Genomic DNA, 22,767 nt, shown 5'->3' with positions numbered 1-22,767 from the left:
CTGACTGAGATATCTATGAGTGGTTTGCCTAATGGACATTTCAATTCACTTCAATTTATTGTCTTGCCAAATGCTTACATCTCATTGTATGGCCGAGACATACATTCTCACTCACTTTAGCTACCGGTATCAGATGTCAGTTTGGAATTGAGGATAACTGTTAGCAATTAGTTAGCAGTTAGTTCAATTAAATCAAATCAAAGCATTTTGCCATGCCTATATATCGATGTTGGTTGACAAAAATCTATTATTCTAGATCAATTAACTGGTGCCCGAAAGCACTGCTAGAAAAAACATCTGGCACACGTCCCTTGACAACAATGTGCCCTTTTTCATTGGTTAATTGTTCTCATTTAGGAGGTAGACAGTTGTTGCTACCTGTTGATTACTGGTACATCATTCTATTAGCAAGGTGGTATGTGATGTCACGTAACATGTAACACTGCATGCATTTCTTCCCACATACAGGGTAGTACATACCACAGTCTTTGATATGCCAATCATGGTGCACTGGCTGGAATGAGAAATAGCCAAATGGGCCCACCAACGGGGATCAATCCCAGACCAATTGCACGCTTTACCACTGGACTATGTCCCACCCCCATTAAGTACTGGAGCTAGTATAATATATGGAGAAGTCTTAATACAGGCTTTTGCCTGTTGACCGATTCATGACCATATTATATTATTTTTTATAGAATTGGTCTAAAATTGTTAATCACAAAAAAATGACCCTGGAAAGCAGGTTATTTCGATAGCCTGCAACAATGTACATGTATTTGTAATCGGTCTAAGATCTGTGTATAGCTATAATGGAGATTTCAGCAGGCGTCTCTCAGACCACCATCACAACATTAAACACAATAAAACTTTTAAAGCCCCTCGTGCAGCTCCACATTTTAATCAACCTCAACACAATTATGTTTGTCACATGCTTGAAAAGATACCCAATCAGAACAAAACAGCATAACCCTCAACATAGCAGAGTGGCTTTGGATTCTAGCTGAATCCCATTGGATTCAAAGACTGAACTTAGTTTGGCCCCATGGACTTAATGAAAATCAGCCCAGTGGCTTTTGCTATTTTTATCTTTCAATCAGACCTTTTTATTACTTAACTTACTTATTTGGCTCCCTTACTTAACTTACTTATTTGGCTCCCTTACTTAACTTACTTATTTGGCTCCCTTACTTAACTTACTTATTTGGCTCCCTTACATGAACTTATTTGGTTCCCTTACTTAATTTACTTATTTGGCTCCCTTACTTAACTTACTTATTTGGCTCCCTTACTTAATTTACTTATTTGGTTCCCTTACTTAATTTACTTATTTGGCTCCCTTACTTAACTTACTTATTTGGTTCCCTTACTTAATTTACTTATTTGGTTCCCTTACTTAACTTACTTATTTGGCTCCCTTACTTAACTTACTTATTTGGCTCCCTTACTTAACTTACTTATTTGGCTCCTTACTTAACTTACTTATTTGGCTCCCTTACTTAACTTACTTATTTGGCTCCCTTACATGAACTTATTTGGTTCCCTTACTTAATTTACTTATTTGGTTCCCTTAATTTCCTTAGCTTGTGTTGTTTTAAATCCATTCAGTCTGTTTTTAGTCTCAATGCATATAATTTTATTCACCTCAGGACATTTTAATTCCTTAATACATGTAGTTGGAATTTTAAGATAGTTTAACATTTTAGTAACAAGTATGGTTTAAATCATTGTATAATATATAATGTGGCATGATGGCAGTAGCAGTTGACCCATTGAATACTGACCCATTACACCAGCTAGCTACCAGATGACTGATAGCACCTTGTATATACACAGTGCAACCCCTCAAAACAGGACCCTCTGTAAACCGGAATTTCTTCAAAACCGGACATTTTACTTGGTCCATTTGTAAATATCTGTGTTAAAGAGAACCTCTCTAAACCAGATACCTCTGAAAACAGGACTTTTTACTTGGTCCATAGGGTGTCCGGTTTAGAGGAGTTCCACTGTGTATATATATATATATATATATATATATATATATATATATATATATATATATATATATATATATATATATATACACACACACACACCTCACTCCCTGTGTAAGTGGCCAGGCTAATTGAACATGTAGATACGTAAGCTTTGTATTTAAATCATAACAGGACTACAGACATACACCTCCACTTGTCTGCCAAGATAACAGCAGATTACTAACACACTGAGGATTGGCCAGATCAGCACACACTAATTAGTTTAACATGATTTACCACAGCATATATGTGAGATACTGAATGTCACCAGGGATTGAGTGCTATCTATCTGTGTGTGTGTGTGTGTGTGTGTGTGTGTGTGTGTGTGTGTGTGTGTGTGTGTGTGTGTGTGTGTGTGTGTGTGTGTGTCTGTCACTTTCTCTCTCAGATGTTTTTCATGGTCCCTTTTTAAATATTTGTGCAGAAGAAAGAAAAAGAAAGAAAGAAATGTTTTATTTAACGACGCACTCAACACATTTAATTTATGGTTATATGGCATCAGACATATGGTTAAGGACCACACAGATTTTGAGAGGAAACCTGCTGTCGCCACTTCATGGGCTACTCTTTCTGATTACAGCAAGGGATCGTTTATTTGCGCTTCCCACAGGCAGGATACACAAACCATGGCCTTTGTTGAACCAGTTATGGATCACTGGTCGGTGCAAGTGGTTTACACCTACCCATTGAGCCTTGCGGAGCACTCACTCAGGGTTTGGAGTCGGTATCTGGATTAAAAATCCCATGCCTTGACTGGGATCCGAACCCAGTACCTACCAGCCTGTAGACCGATGGCCTAACCATGACGCCACCGAGGCCGGTTTGTGCAGAAGATAACCTTTCTAAACTGGATACCTCTTAAAACTGGCCCCAAGGCTGTAGATACATTTTTTTATTTAATTTTAAAAGTACTTCAATATACAGAGTTTGGATTTGGCAACTACTTTTCAATATAATATTAACTTACCATTCTTCATATCTAAATTAAAAGTCTTAACAATGAATTTGACTACAAATTTTTTGTTCTGACCACATTTGCCAAACAGCTATAAACATTTTAGGGGTTCAGCTTCATACATACTTCAACATTAATTTTTAAACTAATATCTAATAAGGTTCAAGCATGTTGTCCTGGGCACAAACGGAAATCAGCTATATTAATGTATTAAACACTCACCGGCACACTGCAACAGTGAGGCCAGTACACAATCTATATAAGTACAAAAGGTTACTGTCGTAGAAATGCTATATCTATAATGAGGCCACTTACTAATCAATACATTCATTCAGGTCATATTAGTTACATACATTATTTACACTTACAATATTTACTGTCAATATGCCACAACAAAATATCATAGCCTAATTTGCGTTTAGTAGAATTGTCATTAAAATGCAAGCTCTATGCATGGTTACGGTAATTGAATGATTAGGTAATTCTCTGGTTATGTAAATATAATTCACGTAACTGACTTATCTAGATAAAAATCACATGAACTGACTTCCAGTTACTTAATTTTATATTGAGATATTGGTCCTTGTCTGTGTGTGTGTGTGTGTGTGTGTCTGTGTGGGTGTGTGTGTGGGTGTGTGTGTCTGTGTGGTGTGTGTGTATGTGTATGTGTATGTGTATGTGTGTGTGTGTATGTGTGTGTGTGTGTGTGTGTGTGTGTGTGTGTGTGTAAGTGTGTGTGCAGGTGTGTGTCTGTGTATGTATGTGTGTGTTTGTGTAAGTGTGTTTGTGTGTGCATGCAAAGCATGCATGAACATGTACCTATGTACAATTACTATAATTCAATAAAAAAATTTAAAAATAAACCCCAAATACTTTTTGTCATAAACAAAATACATGTACACTTATAGAAGACCTGTAAAGACATTAATGTGCATGTATATTATATAACAAAGATGACTTTAATATAGTTTCATTCACCTCAGGTCAAACCAACCAAAATTTAATTTAAACGTTTTTAAAATTAAAAAGAAAATACCTTGGGAGTAATCGTATGACAGATCCGTGTGTCAGTGCCCAGATAAAGCAATGTTCAGACAGCTTACCCAGCAGCGGTAATCCCTTCAGACAAAACACAAAACTAAACTAACATGCACTTGACAGTGTGGTGTGATTGGCCCTATATCTGGCACTAGGCCAACTATATATTAATACAAGCAAACCAACAGGTACTTGTATATAGGCCTATATACAATAATATATTATATACCTGTACACATACGGGACAGGTACCGGACTAAAGAATGAGGCTCTAAATGATACAAGTATACAGGAACATATACATGTATGTTATATAATATTACACAAGGAAAGTGAAAGTCCAATGCAAATAGAATGTCTGTTAAAGACTCTTTTTTTTTTAAATCGATATCTATAAAGTATAATTACCGGTACATTCAAACTTACTAGAAGATAAATTTGTTTGTTTAACACCACCAGTAGAACAAACCGATTAAGTACACATAATCCTTGTCAAACATTTATAACTATGACATGAAATGTTATAATTGTTTGGGTTTTTCTTTTGTATTTGCATATAATTACACCTAAAAGATTCTGCTATTAATATGATTTACTCAATTTTGATTGCATGATGTCTTTAAACATAGAGTGTTATCCTTTGTTAAAATGCGGAAAATCACATCACAAATGGAATGACTTTAAAACACATGATCATGGCAATGCTGAAATAAACTAGTTTACATGCTTTTTAAATGACATGAGTTTTGTTTAACTTAATTGTAATAAAAGAATTGTTTTTTTTTTGTGTGAATATATCAATGTATAAAAGTCACAAATGTAGTATTAAATTATTTGTCTACATACATGTGTTACCCCGGTATGTGATTTTAAAACAAAGAAGTTTTTAAAGCTTAATTGTGGCATCTGAATATTACTGCACAAGGGACAGAAATGCAGTTATAATAACTGCATGCATGGTACTAAGTTTATTATTCTCTCTGTATCCTGAACAACAAAAGAAATGCAAATATGAATTAACTTTAATTTACTTTATATTTCTCTTTCAATCCATTTAGTTTTTGTCCGTTTCAAATCACTAATGATTTTAGGCCCATTTTGTCCATTTACCAAATTAATTTTATTACAAGAATTTTTTTTTTTACATTTTGTTTTGTTATTCAACATATAAATCCGGCCTTGGTGGTATTGTGGTTAGGCCATCAGTCTACAGGCTGGTAGGTACTGGGTTCAGATCACAGTCGAGGCATGGGTTTTTTAATCCAGATACCGACTCCAAACCCTGAGTGAGTGCTCCGCAAGGCTCAATGGGTAGGTGTAAACCACTTGCACTGACCAGTGATCCATAACTGGTTCAACAAAGGCCATGGTTTGTGCTATCCTGCCTGTGGGAAGCGCAAATAAAACATCCCTTGCTGCCTGTCGTAAAAGAGTAGCCTTTGTGGTGACAGCGGGTTTCCTCTAAAAAACAGTGTCAGAACGACCATATGTTTGACATCCAATAGCCGATGATAAGATTAAAAATCAATGTGCTCTAGTGGTGTCGTTAAATAAAACAAACTTTACTCTCTTTTTTTCAACATATAAATTACAGTGAAACCCCTGTAATTTGGACACTCATGGGATGAACAAAAACAAGTGGTTTTAAGAGGTATCCAGCTTAGTGCATGAGACTCAGTTCTGTACTGATATTTAAAATGGTACAGTGAAAAACATCTGGGTTTAAAAATTTAAAAAATACAGTTTCTTGAGGTTCTGGTTTTGATGTGTTTCACTGTATACATCAAAGATGGTGGAATATGTGCTACATTGTATGTCGCACCTCCAGCAAGCCGTACCCCATTGATTACAACATCCTTCTTTTCTCTGCATGCAGTGCTGGCCATTATAGCATCAGTCATGAAAGGACTATAAATTATACATCAGGTAAACTGTCCATCATCTTCCAGAACCTTGAAAGACCTGAATTCTCCATTCACAGGGGATGCACAGTGTACAAACAGCTCACATAATAGTGACATGAAAAAGGTGCTTAACAAGATAGGGCTTTTGTAGCAGGTATGTCGACCAGGACTTACGCGGCGCGTATCTCTTCATCAACCCTTCACAAAGACCAGCGTGACAGTATATTCTCATCTGTGTGACAAGTCCAGCAAAGTGTTAAGAACACAGAGTATCTTATCTATTGAGAACATCAATATAGGAACAATACACCTACAAACTGCCTTGAAACAGAACAATGTAGTAAAAGTAAAGAATACGCCTTATAAACGGTGTCACAAGTACATTATTGTACCGGCCTGTATGTTACATACTACATGTACACATACTAAGATTCAAGCCAATGTACGCTACATACTACATATTACTAGTTAAGCCGATGTACATTACATACTAAACATTACAATTCAAGAATCTTAGATGTTACTCATCAATGGATGTTACATACTACATATACTAAGATTTAAGCCAATGTACGTTACATGTACATATTACGAGGTAAGCCGATGTATGTACTACCCATTACAATTTAAGATGTTACTCATCAATGGAACTAACAAATACAAAATAAAATTGAATTAGGTGAATATATTTTGACAAAAACGAAATTCACCAGAAAGGTCTGTTTGCACGGTTGTTTTTGTTTGTTTTTGGTTGTGTGTTACATGTATTGGGATATGACAATATGAATGTGGTCAATAGTTTGAAAAACAAGAGTACTGATGAGGTACATGATATGCCCGTTACGAGTTTGATGAAAAGTAGGTTGCAGTGACCTAGTTAAGGCATGCAACACACCCCCATCCCAAGTATCTGCATACAAGGTTTGATTAGCCAATTTATTTGAACTGGCAGTAAAAAGATATGCCCCGGAAAAGAAAAAATTACTGTTGGACATATTGACAAATGGACAAATGGACAAACATATGGATGGATAATGCCACACCATGAAAAGTTAAATCTATATTTAGATCCATTCTAACAAGACGTTTTTCTGAACAGCTGTTTACACTGGAGGTGGGATATAGCTCAATGGTAGAGTGTTCGCCTAAGTTGCAGTGAATAGAAGGAGCCCTCAACTGACTTGGTGTTTCTTCCCCATCCCAACCAGTGCACCAACCCCTACAGTTAAGAAAATGTCTATGGCAAAAAACCCCATGCCATTGAACAACAAAAAAAGAATATGTTGTCCACGACAAAAACGTGCCACAGAGAATTAAAGACTCTATTGCATTGGTGATTGCCATGGGCAATAGCAGGGGTTGGTGCACCAAGACTGGTTCATCAAAGGCCAGGGTACACACATGTATGTACTGTATTGTCTGTGGGAAAGTGCATATAAAAGATCCCTTGCTGCAGTGGGTTTCCTTTCTTCCTCTCTTGACCATGCGTCAAAATAACCATATAAAAAACAACAAATAGCCATGATACATTGAAATATGTGGTTAGATATCATTTAGCAAATACTCTTTTCATTTCCTGTTTATACTGTTTATTTTGCAGAGTTATATGTATATGTAACTAACATAGATAAAACTTTCAGTGCAATTATATAATTCTATAGCTCACATAAATATCCAGCAATTCTTAACAGCACAATTATATGACTATTTTTATTTAACATGCATGTGTGCACATAGGGTATATCCTCAGGCTAACTAAATGCATTTAAGGAAAGTGCTTTAGTTTATCAGACTGAAGGGTTTGATCTATGAGGTTTTCTTTGTCTTGCATGCACTCTATAAACTTTTATTACAAAAAAATAAAAGTTAAATGTTAAAACATTCAAATCAGAACTTATGAATCCATTGTAATATATATATATGTGTGTGTGTGTGTGTGTGTGTGTGTGTGTGTGCCATAAAGGTCTAATTAACGACGACACATAATTTTAAAGAAGATACATTTAGTCAGCCTTAAAACTACTGCTTTGTTGCAACTACATGTAGCTAATGAGTTCACCGGCCTCGGTGGCGTCGTGGTAGGCCATCGGTCTACAGGCTGGTAGGTACTGGGTTCGGACCCCAGTCGAGGCATGGGATTTTTAATCCAGATACCGACTCCAAACCCTGAGTGAGTGCTCCGCAAGGCTCAATGGGTAGGTGTAAACCACTTGCACCGACCAGTGATCCATAACTGGTTCAACAAAGGCCATGGTTTGTGCTATCCTGCCTGTGGGAAGCGCAAATAAAAGATCCCTTGCTGCTAATCGGAAGAGTAGCCCATATAGTGGCGACAGCGGGTTTCCTCTCAAAATCTGTGTGGTCCTTAACCATATGTCTGACGCCATATAACCATAAATAAAATGTGTTGAGTGCATCGTTAAATAAAACATTTCTTTCTTTCTAATGAGTTCAAGACAGAATATATTATTGCTTAAAAACTCATTTACTGGTTAAAGGTGCAGGCCCTAATTTCACCTCGTAAAAATGGACGCTAAGTTTTGTTAATCTAGAAACCTGTAACATATCTGGAAAAGTTATAACAGAGAGAGAGAGAGAGAGAGAGAGAGAGAGAGAGAGAGAGAGAGAGAGAGAGAGAGAGAGAGAGAGAGAGAGAGAGAGAGAGAGAGAGAGAGAGAGAGAGAGAGAGAGAGAGAGAGAGAGAGAGAAACAAAAGGTTGTGACGCTGAAATGGTGAAATGCCTTTTAAAAATAGACTAGAATTTGACTCTACAACCGTTACTTTTCAGACACGTGAATTTTTAAAAATATTACAAATGCATTTTGTGATATTAATTGCACCAGGATGACCAGAAACACTTACTGAAATGAATAATCTATGGTAAACAATAAAATCAAAGTAATGTATGATTTCAGTTTATTAAAAGCCACTCTAATAGTGAAAAATAAACCTCAGTGTTTAAAAACTAGGGTCTGTTACTTTAATATCAGACACCTGCTGTTACAATGTGTGTAACAAAGAATACCACTCTGTACATGGACATCTTCAGCAAAGTTAAAAGTAAAGTTTGTTTTGTTTAATGACACCACTAGAGCACATTGATTAATTAATCATCGACTGTTGGATGTCAAACATTTGGTAATTCTGACATACAGATTTAGAGAGGAAACCCACTACATTTCTCTATTAGTAGCAAGGCATCTTTTATATGCACCATCCAACAGACATGACAGCACATACCATGTCCTTTGATATATATGAGAAATACCTCAATGGATGGATCCTAGACCGACCGCGCATCAGATGAGTACTGGATATCTTTAGCCTTTGAGAATTGAAAACTTTCTTGAACAATTTATGAGTTACACAAAATGAAATTCAGGTTTTTCCCGTTCCATTTTTCTCTAACCCATCATGACCATATAACTGATGTCCTAAATTTAATGTCTGAATGAAAAATGGGATATGCAAAGCAGGACTTGAGAGAGAGATGGGCGAAAGAAACAATCCTTCTTACAACTGTCAGAGACCAGTAAGTATAAGTTGCTGGAATACAAACCTAATAAGTGAAAGTGAACTCACACTCAGCTTGTTAACAACGAGTTGTGAGATAAATAGTACTCAACAGACATCAGTGTAGCAATCTCTTTCTTAAAGGAACAGACCCTAGTTTTTAAACACTAAGACATATTTTTCACTATTAGAGCCATTTATGATCACTGAAATCAAACATTACTTATATTTTATTGTTTAGATTATCCATTTCCGTAGAACCGAAGTGTTTCTGGTCATCCTGGTGTTTCTAATACCACAAAGTGCATTTTGCATATTTTTAAAAACGCACGTGCGTCTGAGAAGTAATGATTATGGAATCACGTTTTAGTGTTATTTTTAAGGGTATTTCAATGTCACAGACTCTTGTTTCACTTTGTTTTATCCAAATTTATTACAGGCTTGTAAATTAGTGTCTATTGTTACGGGTTGAAACTAGAGTCTACTAGGTGAAAATTATGCCTTAGTGTTTAAAAACTAGGGTCTGTCCCTTTTAGAAACGGGTTAAAAGAATTAGAGCTGGGTGGCATACCATATATACCATTCGGTATCGGTATCATGTCAATACCAATTTACCGTACCATGCAAATTTCTAAATACTGAAATTTAGGTATTGAAAAATATTATCAGCCATTTAGTAAAGCATTAACAATATATCTGACGAACGCAAAATAGCTGAAAGAAGAGAGAGATGAGGGCCTTGTGTATGGAATTTAATTTTATTTAGATGAAATTAGTGGGCGAGACATAACTCGGAGATGCATTTAAAGCCAAGTATACTGAAAATACTGCTCGATATCAGAATCGGTATTGTATCAATACTGAATACCATACCGATACCGAGGTAAATCACCCCAAAAATACTGATACCGATAACGAACCTGAAATTTTAATACCGCCCAGCTCTAGAACTAATGTTGCAAATTATTTATGGCACATTAACATGCAAAATCAACTTATACATCCTAACAGCAATCAGTTTCATTACTATTAATTTCACTGGATGGTGCGGCTTTGGTATCTAGGTCATCAATGTGAAGCAGCCAATCAACTGCTTTAGCATATATACCCTCAAGTGAGATATCAAGTGTGAAAAAAAATCTTATAGTGTTCTCTCCAATGGGCATGCATGTACTAATAGAATCTATCACCATTGTGAGGTATAGATAAGGCAATTCCAACCCGAGGGACAAAATGTTTTTTGTGAGGGCCGAGGTTAAATTTGTAAGCTACATACAGTTTGTGTATTGTTGAACGATTTGTAAACATTTCACCTCCAAATAATGAAACTCATTTAAACATACGTTGAAAAATAGTCCAACTTATGCAATGACATAAATGTACAACTACTTAACAATAAATACAAAGTTGAAAATATTAATTTGTTTAAATATTTTTAAAACAATGATACAAGGTGAAATGGCAAACAGAATTTTGAAAACCATGAGTAATAATGTCAATCGTCGTAAAACATGAGTTATGACGTCACGCGTATGTAGAAATCGTCTAGCCCTCGGGTCAGACAGATTTATCTAGCCCTAGGGTCAGACAGATTTTTCTAGCCCTAGGGTCAGACAGATTTATCTAGCCCTAGGGTCAGACAGATTTATCTAGCCCTAGGGTCAGACAGATTTTTCTAGCCCTAGGGTCAGACAGATTTATCTAGCCCTAGGGTCAGACAGATTTATCTAGCCCTCGGGTCAGACAGATTTATCTAGCCCTCGGGTCCGACAGATTTATCTAGCCCTAGGGTCGGACAGATTTATCTAGCCCTAGGGTCGGACAGATTTATCTAGCCCTCGGGTCGGACAGATTTATCTAGCCCTCGGGTCGGACAGATTTATCTAGCCCTCGGGTCGGACAGATTTATCTAGCCCTCGGGTCGGACAGATTTATCTAGCCCTCGGGTCAGACAGATTTATCTAGCCCTAGGGTCAGACAGATTTATCTAGCCCTAGGGTCAGACAGATTTTTCTAGCACCATGCAAAAGCTGGATAACCCTGTCCAGTGGGCAAGAAAATAAAATGTACGTGTGTACATGAATCTCTTTATGTAGCATAACTTGACCATGCAGTGGGATGGTTATAAAGATTATATCAGCTCTTCGCCAGGGTCACACCGAGTTTCCTGACCATTGTTTTTGTTTATAGATGTCTGAACAGACACTCACCAGCCAATGGTTTACACTATCTTGAGGTGTTAAAACATTCATACATTTTATTACTTTCATATTTGATATTAAACTCATGTTAAGCAGAGTCAAGGTGAGGTTGGGTTTTACTGTCCAGTACTTAAATATGATCTCTATTATAAGCCTGCAGTGTCATGGGCTGCAAGATCAATACCCCTTGATGGACTTCAGTCTTTTTCCTATGTTCCAACCAGTGCTCCATGGCAGGTACATTAAAGGCTGTGGTATGTATTGTCCTGTCTATGGGAAAGTACATATACTTAAGATCCCACACTACTTTATCAATGGGAGTTGCCTTTATATACCAGAAGCAGGTTTCCTCTCTCTTTTGCTCAACATTGTTTGAAATAACCATCTGTTATATACCATATAGTCATAGTTTAAAGCTTAAAGATGTTATTAAATGAATATTAATTTTAAAACTACAAAATGTTCATTGACTTGGAACATAATATTAACATTTACTGCAAAACTATATTTTATTAAATACATTTTTGTATTGAAATATTTATTGCTAAAAATATAATATATAAAACTGGAATTTAAAGAAATGTTTCCCACCACACCCAGTTTTGGTCTATACACACGTAGTAACATCCGAAATCTTCAATCATGGTTAGAGTTATCTTCCATTTGCTCAACGAGAACTAGTTTTGGCACACACCAGGGGCCTAATTCACAAAGTTCTCTTGGACTCTGTTAGACAACAAAGCATCCTCTTTGCAAGTTTTTTAGCATTGCACTGCAAGATCGCAAAGTTGTGAGAGTTTAGTGAATTAGGCCTCTGTACAACAAAGTTATTTAGGTTCGCCACTCCTCACCCAGTATATATGTGAGTGTTTTTTATGGCACTGTCAATTGGGCTCTAGCAATATGTTAATAGGTATTGTCCTAAACAAAATAATGTTAACCATTAGTTTTGCTATGGTTGATATTTGAACACTGTTTGTCATGGCTCAGTGAGAATTGCAATTTTAAATAACTGATGAAAGTGGGCCTTGTTGACTTTTATTTGTCATTTATCATTAAAATGGCCTTTTTCAGTTCATCCAGTGTATCTTCTTTTTTTTCTTTCACTGATGCCCATAAGGAATGGAGTACAATGTTTCTCAATACTGTTCAATGTTTATGACGCAAATAACTCGATGACTTAGTATATAAGCTGTGTCCTACAGAAGTTCAGCTTATACTACATGTACATGTACAGGTATATACTGATATCCAAAATTAGACCACAACAAATTCCTTTATACAGTTGAATCCCGTTGGCTCGAACACCCTCGGTGCTCGAGAAAGAGTTCGACCCATCGGGTAGTTCGACCTAACCATTCGGTCAACATCGGATATTTCCGTGATATCAGTTTGAAAGTTGAAAAAGATGAAACATAATTTTGGTAAATGCAAACTTTAACACTTCATCAAGGTTTTATATAGCAAAATGTTTGAGTAAAAATATTTATTAGAAATTATTGAGTGCAGCTGAGGCCCCTGTGTGCGCTGAAGTGATTACAGTTGATTAAATCACCCATTAGTTCAATCGATTAAAACAGGGTACCGATGCCCGTAAGTCTACAAACGGTCTGCTTGCGATATGTTCAAAGTTAATCTCTAAGCCAAGGCCCAGGCGTGTGCTAATTGTTTGATTGGCATTACGATCCAAGTTAATTAATCTAACAGTTACTGTAATACTAGCTGTACTTGAAAGATCACTGCACATAGCCTCTTAACAAACAACACGGCAAGTGTGGTAAAGAAAAGATTGCATGGCTATTGTTACGATTCCCCGATTCATCTATAGTTTGTTCCGCCTACATAATCAGTCAGAAGGTTGTAATAACCAGCTGCGCATGCGCAGCAATTAGTCGTCTCATGGACCATTTTTTCAGCTGCATGTTTTTTGATACCTTACACATCAGCGGTTTGAGAGAAATATAACTAATTACACTGACGGGACCGATAATTTGGTTCGAGGGAAGGCTTATAGTCGACCCTGGACATGTTCGATCCATCAGCAGTTGGTATAATGATTTACCGAACCAAAATCTCGGGACTTGTTTCTTGGTTCGAGCATCACGGGGTGTTCCACCCTTCCGAGGTCGAGCCAACGAGATTCTACTGTAATTGGATAACAGAAATGGAATGAATGAAGGAAATGTTTTATTTAACAATGCACTCAACACATTTTATTTATGATTGTATGGGATCTTTTATATGCACTTTTCCACAGATAGGAAAGCACATACCACAACCTTTGACCAGCTGTGGTGCACTGGTTGGAACGAGAAAAAACCCAATCAGTTGAATGGATCCACTGAGGTGGTTGGATCCTGCGACACAAGCATCTTTAGCGAACACTCAACCGATAGTACAAATGTATAATGAAAGTAAATAGTAGTATACCATGTAATAATCTAGTATTTCCATATAATATCATGGGAGTCAATTTTTAGGTCCATATAGTTTTCGTTAAGGAAAATGGGCTGAGGATTTATAGTGCTCATCCAGATATGAATCTTATAAGAATGAAGCCATCTTGTCTACTATTGTGTCATCTGACCCATCAGACAGATTATTCAAGTAGGGTGCCACACACACACAGATATCACCGATAATGGGTAGTGCCTCGGGCAGTAGAACTGACGAGAAGTGGACAATACGTACCAATCCATGATATGTGATATACATGTAAATTATAGAATCATTTTCATTGGACTTTATAAAAAAGGAACCATGTACATGTACATTCAGAAACACATTCATCAATTAGCAATCATTCAAAATTTGTAAAAATGTGAAACTTAGCAACTGCAAGTCATTCGTTAATTTTGTTCCAATTCTTGTAGTTGTATATTTTTTTCATTCATTTTATTTTCTGTTTATATATATAATTACATATCACAATTCCACATAGTGTCCAGAACAGGGTCAGAGACACTTGCATAGCCAGAGGGAGCCATATGGTGACAATGCCCCACCCCAATCATATATCTCTCCCCCCCCCCCCCCCCCCCCCCCCCCCCCCCCCCCCCACACTGCATTTTATATATTTCATAGACTCATAGAATCCTGGCTATGCTAAGTGGTCAGAGAAAAACCAAGGCTTGGCATCTTTTACTAGTTATATAATAAATAGGTTGAGCTGGTACTGGGATACGAACTCAACGCCTATCATCCTAATTATAGATCTTAACCACTGTGCTAGGCCAGCTAGTAGTTTAGCAACTGTGAACGGTAGTCTACAAATGAGTACATTTAAAGTCCAAGCCATTAATTTATTTTTCTGCTACACTAACCCTGAATATGCATTAGCCATAAAGAAGAATTAATCATACTTACTATACAACCAATAGATAGCAGTGAGTCTTCACACAAACACCGGGACAGAGGGGCCAGCCAGTATATAGCCATTCACCACCCTTCACCGTCAATGAAGGTACATCCAAGATGAAAAGCAATGAATTGTTGGCCAAACCCTAGGTCTTTTGAAGTGCTCGCCAAAACTTAGTCGGTTGAAAAAGCCACCATATGTATATTCCCGTCGAGCATAAATATGAATGGGCTCCAGCTATTAACACCAATGTCAAGGTTCATATATTTTTGTACAGCCAGTGTTTAAAGGTAGATAAATTTATATTTATATATGTGTATGTATAATCCTGTCAAAATGTGTCAGTTCACAGAAACATGCTTCAGAATGAAAGGTCTGAGATGCTGCAGTTAAAACACCTCAGCACATTGTTTAATCAGTGGCTATTAGCTTGGTTTCAAAGATATGGTGATAAAGAAACTTGGTATAATAAAGTGGCACAGAAGAAACCTGTTGCCCCACTTTTATAAGCTACTTTGTCAGTTAGAAGCAAGATATTTATTTTTTTACAGACGGGGAAATCCATCTTACAACATTTAATATACAATTAATGGTATGTCTACAACAGTAGAGTCCTATTTATTATATATTTAGTTAAATATCTTAAAATATCAGTGAAATAAAAGTGTTATCAGTCACTCAGTGACGATAACATATTTTTGAGTGAAAATTTCACTATTTCACTCTAAAATGTGTTATTGTCACTGTAGAAAGTGTTATCTTCACTGTAAGAAAGCCGGAACTATTTTGCTGCTGGTATTTTATAAATAAAGGTAAATTGCCAAAAGTTATACAATAATTACAGAATTTCATGTTTTTTTGTCAAATATGATTTATATCTCATCTCGTGAAGTTTGCAATCATATCACACTTGTCGCAACTTGTGAGTTATGACTGCAAACTTCACTCGATGAGATATAAATCATATTTGACAAAAAACATGAAATATCCTCTATATATATACCCGTAGCATGTATTTCTTCTACACCCATAGGAGAGATCACCCATTGTACATCATTTTCATCTCCAACTAAACATAATACACTGGAGATTACCTTTGAGGCTTGAAATTGGTTGCTCCAAGGTGATGACCCAGTCACCACAGCCATACTATCCAATGAAATAGAATGACTTGAAACCGATTTCTCTGTGATGTGTATTGACTACAAGCATAGTTTGTACATTTTAATTTAAAAAGACATTAAAACCTCGATTTTGAGGATGTGTAAGAAACAGAATACTACATTCAAGTCTGATAGATATCATTTATCTCACAACTCATTGTTTAAAAATATATCCACCTACCAGGGGTGGGGAAAAATAAAATTGTCAATCGGTCCCACTTGATGTCGTCAATACGGGGGGGGGGGGGGGGGAAGAAACGAATAAAAAAAATAAAAAATTAAATAGCGATATTTGCCAAATAGTGTGGGTTTATTTTTTTAAATCATAGTAATATTTGTATAGTTTTATCTTGAATCATGAATGCGAAACGATAAACATGAAAACAAGAAGACATTTTTTTTAATCACACAATAATGATCAGTGAAAACCCCCACAAATTGTATATATTTTACATAATAGAATAAATAATATAAAAAAGGAATAAAATTTTAATTCCCATATATGTATAAAAAGTATGAGTATTCAGTACTGTCCTGAAAATTAATAAAAGATGGCTCCGATGGAAGCGTTTGACAGCCTAAGCTACCACATGTTTAGACAAAGAGAGTAATAACGTAATCACCGATTGGATGAAATTTGACCTCTACTGGCTCTTGAGATAACAGTACATGTAGCTGTTCTGCTTACTCCCACTTGTTAAAAATAAAGGTGGAAACCTTTTGTTAATTTTAAAATCCTTTATAATTATTGGATACACTACATTGAACAGTCAACAATAAATACATTTATAGATTATTTCATTATATTTTATGCTATTTTAAGCAGTTTGTATTGCACAAAAGCCTCTTGCTTCAGACTAGGACACTCGACCCGACAGAGCTCCGTACACAGGTGTTGACAGGTGTTGACTGTAACCAGTTGCAAATTCTGGGTCCTTTGTTTTAATCAGAGTGTAATACCTTGATGGCTTTCTAAACCAAGAATGATGCTATCGTTAACATCTGTTTAATCTCTTGACCGGCTCAGCGACTTTGATAAATGTCTAGCCTAGTGGCAGTCGATTGACACTACTGTAGGTCCAACTTCAGTGACTGGCGATATACTTAGGCAGACTTTAAAATCACAAATGTCTGAAACACCAGCCATATTGACCACTATTTATTTATTATTTTAAATCATGCACGAGATACCGATGTTTGGGCTGGCCGGTCCACTTGACCGATAGGAATTTGTTCCAATAATAGAAATGGACAGGTGCTTCGGACCGACAAGAATGACAAAAGTGGGACCGGCAAACGCGCGTTTTTCAAAAATAATTTCGGTCTCAGAGATCGAGAATCGGTCCCAGACCGGTAAAAAATGGCTTTTCCCCACCCCTGCCACCTACATGTAGCTTTCGCTCATTAGATACATTAAAAAAACAAAAACAACTCATTGTGAGATAAAACGTTATCCAATGACCACTCATGAAATAGTCTCTGTATCTTACTAGGTCAAAGTTAGAAATGGCCCAACTTTAAATAAAGCACTGAATACTGCCACATCTGCCAGAGGTGAAGCATGTCACAGTGCTTGTTGTCAGAAAGTGTTAATTTAGCACTATATAGGCCTATATAAAGCCAGTGAATTTGAACATGTTGGTAAATTTGTAAATTAATTTTTAAACACTTTTACTGTGAGGACATTCTATGACTTCTGAAAATGTACCGTCAGATCAATATATTGTTCAGGTTGTGCATATAGTTACTGTTAGATCCATCCATTATTAAATTCCATCAACGTAAATAGAAAGATAGAGAGAAATGTTTTATTTAATAACATACTCAACACATTTTAATTACGATTATATGGCATCAAACATATGGTTAAAGACCATATGGGTAATTAGAGAGGAAACCAGATGACACCACTACATGGGCTACTCTTTTCAATTAATTAGCAGCAAAGGATCTTTTATAAGCACCATCCAACAGACACGATAGTACATGCCATAGCCTTTGTTATACCAGTTGTGTGGCATTGGCTGGAATGAGAAATTGCACAATGGGCCCACGGATGGGGATCGATCCTAGACCAACTGTGCATGAAGTGAGCACTTTACCACTAGGCTATGTTCCACCTCTAAAAAATACCCACATAAACTTCCATGTATTCGCCAATGTTCGTGTATTATATACGCACATTACACTCATTTGACTCTCTGTTTCTTTGAGGCTCCTTTACATCCAGATGTTCTACCACAAGTTGCAAATGCACACCTACATCAGTACATGTGTATTTCCTATGTGTGACATGGCAAAATGTGCCCTGTGTTTAAGTGTCCCATCTTTAGACAGAGATCACATAAAACTTGAAAGGGCAGTTATTTATTTATACTGTGGCATCTCATAATTCAGCGGTCATGCTTAACCTATCCCACAGGTGGGTCAACCAGCAGTAAAAGACATCACTGTGAGGTGTGTCCTACAAACAGGATCTAGATATAGTGGGAGATAAACAGCAAGCACTAAGCCGTGTGGTGAACATCGGAATATAAAGTGTTCAGAGTGAAAGAATTAAAGAGAAAAATAGATGAATAGATTGAATGGATGAATGAATTGGATGGATGAATGAATTTAATGGATGGATAGATGGACACATGGATTGGGTGGATGTGGATGGATGGGTTTTGGGTGGTTGGATGGATGGATGAATGTATGGATGGAATGATGGATGGATGGTTGTATGTATGTATATATATATGGATGGATGGATGGATGGATGGATGTGTTTTACGTGGTTTGATGGTTTGATTTATGGATGGATGGATGAGTTGATGACTGAGTGGATGGATGGATGGATGGGTAGATGGGTGATGGGTGGATGGGTGGATGGATGGATGGATGGGTGGATGAATGGATGGATGGATGGATGGATGGATGGATGGGTGGGTTTTGCATGGTTGGATGATTGGATTTATGGATGGATAGATGGATGAGTTAATGACTGAGTGGATGGATGGATGGATGGATGGATGGATGAATGGATGGATGGGTAAATGGATGGATGGGTAAATGGATGGATGGGTGGATGGATAGGCAGAGGAGTTTTAGGCAGACAGATGATGCAACACCAACAGAGACTTGCAGCGAGGAAGACAACAAGCCAAGACTGACAAGATGAAAAGAGAGAGACACATTGAATATGAAGCAAAAATAACCCCACTTAAAAGACGTGATTCACTTACTGAATGAACAGACACAAATTAGTGAGTCTGCCTCTACCTTCATAGAAAGATATACAGCAGATGACAAGAAAGTGAGGGACAAAAAAAGGGAACATACAATATCAAGACGACAACCCACAGAGATGTCATCAAACTAGAGAAGAAAAAAAGCGTGAGAAACATGATCTAAAATATAAAGGTTAAAAATCCCACCTCAAAAACCCCTCACAAAACAAACTCCTAAACCTGCCACCAAAGCAACTTATTTACAGTAAAATTGGTGTTTAAAATAATTTAAATTCATCCTGTTACTTAATTTTAAAGTAAACACTACTGCATGAATACATGCTCAGTGCGTGAAGAAATCATACACACATGTATCTTGAAACCTGATCGGATTGTTTGAATCTGGTATAAATCTCACACGTATTGGTCATGTGATTGATGCGTATATATACTGCTTTATCAGCAGAAACAATGCATGTAACATTACCATAAAATACACGTAGGCAATGATGTTATCACTAAGTATCATAGGACAGCGGTGCTGTGTGAGCAGCCAACCGTAACCATAACCAGTTTATGGTTTTAAACGAGTTCGGTTACTAGTAAGCACTATACAAGAAACCTTCACACAGTTGAAACAGTACAGCACTAGCAAAATCTATATTATAGTTTTAATTAGTTAAAAAAACAAAAATAACCCAAAGAAATGAAAAACATGTCAAATAAAGCACTAGTTAGGAATTACTATATTAGAATTTTACTCTCTAAAACAAAAAGGAAAAAAAAAGAAGAAAAAACTACCGTACCAGTCATAGCAGTTAGTATTTTTACTCGTTACAAAATATTACACTTCAATCTTCAAGAAACTTACATGTATACTCAACAAAATTAAGGGCCATGAGTAGGTATTTCAGTATTTTTCTTTAAATATGGTAACCGGCCTCAGTGGTGTCGTGGTTAAGCCATCAGACATAAGGCTGGTAGGTACAGGATTTGCAATGGGTAGGTGTAAGACCACTACATCCTCTTTTCTCTTACTAGCCACTAACCACTAACAACTAACACACTGTCCTGGTCAGACAACCCAGATAGATGAGGTGTGTGCCCAGGACAGTGTGCTTGAACCGTAATTGGATATAAGCACGAAAATAAGTTCAAATAAATAAATATGGTAAAAAACAACAATGTAGATTCTTCCATTATGAGGTGTCAGCAATGAAGCATGTTCCTAAACTTAATGATTTAAACAATAATTTAGAGTGAACAAAATAACATGTATCGTTATGAACCAATGGTTAACGTATCCTAGCCGAATGGTAGTTTTAATCAATGCATGAAATCCAAGATGTTTTCATGCATCCCGTGTCACATTTTTTACTGAAACAATGTTTGAAGTCATCTGACAACAAAACTTACTCAACTTATATGACACTATCTGAGAACTACCAAAAGTCTGCTGGCCCTTATTAATTAATCAATTTTGTTGAATATATTTACATTCATAAAATCAAATTTACTAAAACCAAAGAAGTCAAATAAAAAATATCAATTTGAGCATAAATCTCGACTTCAATTAATTTGGATTATACATACATTCATAAAATCAAATACACATACATTTATAAAATCAAATACACGTACATTCATAAAATCAAATTTACTAAAACCAAAGCAGTTAAATTATAAATATCAATTTGAGCATAAATCTCGACTTCAATTAATTTGGATTATACATACATTCATAAAATCAAATACACATACATTTATAAAATCAAATACACATACATTCATAAAATCAAATTTACTAAAACCGAAGTAGTCAAATTATAAATATTAATTTTAACATAAATCTTGACGTAATTAATTACAGCGCTCAATTCTTTTTATGCAATTATGTGTTACACACTCGGACTCGGAACTATTTTCTCGTGCCCCTATCCAAAACGGTTCAAGCACGCCCACCATGGATCCATGTTCTGGCATCGCCAGTCCACGGTTCCATGGCGGGAGGTGTGTTACACACTGTTGAGTTTTTCTACATTTTATTTCTTTTATAATACCACTAATTACACCACATGCCAGTTTTACCTGTGAGAGTATTTTGCAGCCAGCTGGTCCATCATAAATATGTCAATCAATCGATCGATCAATCAATCAATCAATCAATCAATCATTCATTCAATCATTCGATCAATCATCCATCAATCCATCCATCCATCCATCCATCCATCCATCCATCCATCCACCCAATCAATCAATCAATCAATCAATCAGGCAGTCTTTTCCTGCTGGTTAACTATTGATTAATTATATCACTAGCAGTAATTAATCCACGTAATTGTATCCATATAAAACAAATATAGCACAACTACCTCATGACAATTACATTGTGTTGATTAAATAATTACCAATATCAATTGAGCACAGAAATATACTACTGTCTGTACTTTCAAATACTGTTTGTTTCCCTCTACATCTAACGATGCAGTTTGTACTGGTTTTGGAAAAGTAACCGACACAAAATATATGCTTTTTAGTACAGCGATTCATTGTGGTTATAATTGTGACTGTTGAATACCATTTATCTTAAAATATGTTTGAAAACATTGATTGTACTTAACCAGTTGTAAGATAAATGATATAAAACATGAGAGTAGTATTTTGTCTCCATCATATCCTGAAAAAAACCCCAGGATTAAAAGACATTTAAACAGGCTTTCTGATTAAACCCTTTTTATGGTGCTTGCGTTGACAGAGATAATTTATTTGTCAAATGTAAAAACTGATTTCAGTGGTGTTAATTTCAGTGACTTGGCTTTGATGTCTTGCATGATCATCAACAATGGTGTGGCCTATTATCTTTAAATCGATCTGCAACATATGATACTTCCAGTTGGTGCCTGCATGTTCACACCTCACAGATAGGTAGGGCAGGTCAGCTTGTTTCTTTTTCCAGGTGGTTTTTTTCTTATTTTTTTTACTACATTCACCCCTACCAGTCCAGATAAAATGTTATGTATGTAAATTTTCACCTTTAAATTAATTTAATAAACCAAAACAACACAACTTACACATCCAAAAAACACACAATCAATCATTCAGCCATGTGACTCGTGCTTACATCAACTGAAGGTTCAAGCATGAGTATCTTGGGCACATTTTCCTAGTTTCCCCAGTGGATGTGTCCAAGGTGTGGGGGGGGGGGGGGGGGGGGGGGGGGCTTGGGGTAATAAAGCTCTGGAATTTACAATCTGAATTTAAAAAACAAAAAAAACATTGTTTGCGTCAAGCCTAAATATGAAATGAGGTCAGTCCATTTTTTTTAAGCAGGGTTAGGTTCTTGAAAACAATTTGTTTTAAAGTTGTTTAGGCCTAATGTAATGGGG

General features: G+C 36.3%; 1 protein-coding gene across 7 annotated transcripts in view; it reads right to left on the bottom strand.

Moving 5' to 3' along the window:
- Nucleotides 1–22,767, bottom strand: part of LOC121378326 (unconventional myosin-XV-like) — a 164,235-nt gene that overhangs the window by 129,557 nt on the left and 11,911 nt on the right. The window contains exon 1 of one of the 7 annotated variants that reach the window (XM_041506438.1): nucleotides 4,028–4,148. The exons of the other annotated variants lie outside the window; for them this stretch is intronic. The gene's annotated coding sequence lies outside the window, so the exon portion shown is untranslated. Of the gene's footprint in view, nucleotides 1–4,027; nucleotides 4,149–22,767 lie in introns of those variants that run through there. 7 annotated transcript variants of the gene reach the window in all.

The sequence above is a fragment of the Gigantopelta aegis genome, chromosome 8 (genome assembly GCF_016097555.1).
Source record: "Gigantopelta aegis isolate Gae_Host chromosome 8, Gae_host_genome, whole genome shotgun sequence".
NCBI classification, from domain to species: domain Eukaryota; kingdom Metazoa; phylum Mollusca; class Gastropoda; order Neomphalida; family Peltospiridae; genus Gigantopelta; species Gigantopelta aegis.
The sequence above is the reverse complement of the archived record's forward strand: the minus strand, read 5'-3'. Positions and strand labels throughout refer to the sequence as shown.